Source organism: Mixophyes fleayi, chromosome 1, assembly GCF_038048845.1.
Source record: "Mixophyes fleayi isolate aMixFle1 chromosome 1, aMixFle1.hap1, whole genome shotgun sequence".
Taxonomy (NCBI): Eukaryota; Metazoa; Chordata; class Amphibia; order Anura; family Limnodynastidae; genus Mixophyes; species Mixophyes fleayi.
In genome coordinates, this window is record NC_134402.1 from 309514588 (window position 1) to 309517087 (window position 2500).

The 2500-nt window shown below is 44.7% G+C and overlaps 2 non-coding genes and 8 pseudogenes across 2 annotated transcripts in view; all 10 read right to left on the minus strand.

Moving 5' to 3' along the window:
* LOC142115173 (5S ribosomal RNA) overlaps positions 1–100 on the minus strand; it is a 119-nt pseudogene extending 19 nt beyond the window's left edge.
* An 85-nt stretch (positions 101–185) lies between these two features.
* LOC142111754 (5S ribosomal RNA) lies at positions 186–304 on the minus strand. The gene has a single exon (XR_012680995.1). It is a non-coding gene; the product is annotated as a 5S ribosomal RNA (ribosomal RNA).
* An 83-nt stretch (positions 305–387) lies between these two features.
* On the minus strand, positions 388–506 carry LOC142135999 (5S ribosomal RNA; annotated as a pseudogene).
* A 287-nt stretch (positions 507–793) lies between these two features.
* On the minus strand, positions 794–912 carry LOC142129177 (5S ribosomal RNA; annotated as a pseudogene).
* A 487-nt stretch (positions 913–1399) lies between these two features.
* Positions 1400–1518, minus strand: LOC142118999 (5S ribosomal RNA; annotated as a pseudogene).
* An 84-nt stretch (positions 1519–1602) lies between these two features.
* LOC142127223 (5S ribosomal RNA) lies at positions 1603–1721 on the minus strand (annotated as a pseudogene).
* Positions 1722–1804: 83 nt separating this feature from the next.
* Positions 1805–1923, minus strand: LOC142136747 (5S ribosomal RNA; annotated as a pseudogene).
* An 84-nt stretch (positions 1924–2007) lies between these two features.
* On the minus strand, positions 2008–2126 carry LOC142120626 (5S ribosomal RNA; annotated as a pseudogene).
* Positions 2127–2210: 84 nt separating this feature from the next.
* Positions 2211–2329, minus strand: LOC142136757 (5S ribosomal RNA; annotated as a pseudogene).
* An 84-nt stretch (positions 2330–2413) lies between these two features.
* LOC142137271 (5S ribosomal RNA) overlaps positions 2414–2500 on the minus strand; it is a 119-nt gene continuing 32 nt past the window's right edge. Inside the window, exon 1 of the ribosomal RNA XR_012687913.1 lies at positions 2414–2500. This exon is cut by the window's right edge and continues 32 nt beyond it. This is a non-coding gene — a ribosomal RNA (5S ribosomal RNA).

A 2500-nucleotide genomic window follows, 5' to 3' on the forward strand; every position in this document is an offset into this window, starting at 1 on the left:
TCCCAGGTGGTCTCCCATCCAAGTACTAACCAGGCCCGACCCTGCTTAGTTTCCAAAATCAGACGAGATTGGGTTTGTTCAGGATGGTGTGGCTGTAGGTAATGGTTTACTAATGACCTACATATCTTATACATCTCAAAACCAGCATTGAAGGAAGCCAGAAAAAGAGAAAAAAAAAAAAAAAAGGCTTACAGCACCTGGTATTCCCAGGTGGTCTCCCATCCAAGTACTAACCAGGCCCGACCTTGCTTAGCTTCCAAGATCAGACGAGATTGGGCTTGTTCAGGGTGGTGTGGCTGTAGGTATTTGCTTTTTAATGACCTACATCTCTTATACATCTCAAAACCAGCATTGAAGTAAGCCGGAACAAGAGAAAATGAAAAAAAAGTCCTACTGCACTTGTTATTCCCAGGTGGTCTCCCATCCAAGTACTAACCAGGCCCAGCCCTGCTTAGCTTCCAAGATTAGATGAGATTGGGCTTATTCAGCGTGGTGCGACTGTAGGTATTGGTTCCATAATGACCTACATCTCTTATACATCTGAAAACCAGCATTGAAGGAAGCCGGAACAAGAGAAAATTAAATAAAAAGGCCTACAGCACATGGTATTCCCAGGTTGTCTCCCATCCAAGTACTAACCAGGAGCGGTCCTGCTTTGCTTCCAAGATCAGATGAGATTGGACTTGTTCAGGGTGGTGTGGCTGCAGGGATTGGTTTCCTAATGACCTACATCTCTTATACATCTCAAAACCAGCATTGAAGGAAGCCGGAACAAGAGAAAATAAAAAAAATTGACCTACAGCACCTGGTATACCCAGGTGGTCTCCCACACAAGTACTAACCAGGCCCGACCCTGCTTAGCTTCCAATATCAGATGAGAATGGGCTTGTTCAGGGTGGTGTGTCTGTAGGTATTGCTTTCCTAATGACCTACATCTCTTATACATCTGAAAACCAGCATTGAAGAAAGCCAGAATAAGAGAAAATAAAAAAAAAAGCCTACAGCACCTGGTACTCCCAGGTTGTTCCCCTTTTATTTACTAACCAGCCCCTTCCCTGCTTAGCTTCCAAGATCAGATGAGATTGGGCTTGTTCAGGGTGGTGTGGCTGTATGTAATGATCCCTAATGACCTACATCTCTTATACATCTCAAAACCAGCATTGAAGGAAGCCGGAACAAGAGAAAAAATAAAAAAAAGGCCTACAGCACCTGGTATTCCCAGGTGGTCTCCCACCCAAGTACTAACCAGGCCCGACCTTGCTTAGCTTCTAAGATCAGACGATATTGGGCTTGCTCAGCATAGTGTGATTGTAGATACTGGTTTCCTAATGACCTACATCTCTTATACATCTGAAAACCAGCATTGAAGGAAGCCGGAAAAAGAGAAAATTAAAAAAAAGTCCTACAGCACCTGGTATTCCCAGGTGGTCTCCCATCCAAGTACTAACCAGGCCTGACCCTGCTTAGCTTCCAAGATCAGATGAAAATGGGCTTGTTCAGGGTGGTGTGGCTGTAGGTATTGGCTTTCTAATGACCTACATCTCTTATACATCTCAAAACAAGCATTGAAGGAAGCCGGAACAAGAGAAAATAAAAAAAAAAGGCCTACAGCACCTGGTATTCCCAGGTGGTCTCCCATCCACGTACTAACCATGCCCGACCCTGCTTAGTTTACAAGATCAGACGAGATTGGGCTTGTTCAGGATGGTGTGGCTGTAGGTATTGGAGTTTTAATTACCTGCATATCTTATACATCTCAAAACCAGCATTGACGGAAGCCGGAACAAGAGAAAATAAAAAAAATTGCCTACAGCACGTGGTATTTCCAGGTGGTCTCCCATCCAAGTAGTAACCAGGCCTGACCCTGCTTAGTTTCCAAGATCAGACGATATTGGGCTTGCTCAGGGTGGTGTGACTGTAGGTATTGGTTTCCTAATGACCTACATCTCTTATACATCTCAAAACCAGCATTGAAGGAAGCCGTAAAAATAAAAAAAAATAAAAAAAAGCCTACAGCACCTGGTATTCCCAGGTGGTCTCCCATCCAAGTACTAACCAGGCCCGGCCCTGCTTAGCTTCCAAGATGAGACGAGAATGGGCATGTTCAGGGTGGTGTGGCTGTAGGTATTGGCTTCCTAATGACCTACATCTCTTATACATCTCAAAACCAGCATTGACGGAAGCCGGAAAACGAGGAAATAATAAAAAAAGGCCTAGAGCGCCTGGTATTCCCAGGTGGTCTCCCATCCAAGTACTAACCAGGCACGGCCCTGCTTAGCTTCCAAGATCAGACGATATTGAGCTTGTTCAGAGTAGAGTGGCTGTAGGAATTGGTTACCTAATGACCTAAATCTCTTATACATCTCAAAGCCAGCATTGAAGGAAGCCGGAACAAGAGAAAATAAAACAAAAAAGCCTACAGCACCTGGTATTCCCAGGTGGTCTCCCAACCAAGTACTAACCAGACCCAGCGCTGCTTAGCTTCCAAGATCAGACGAGA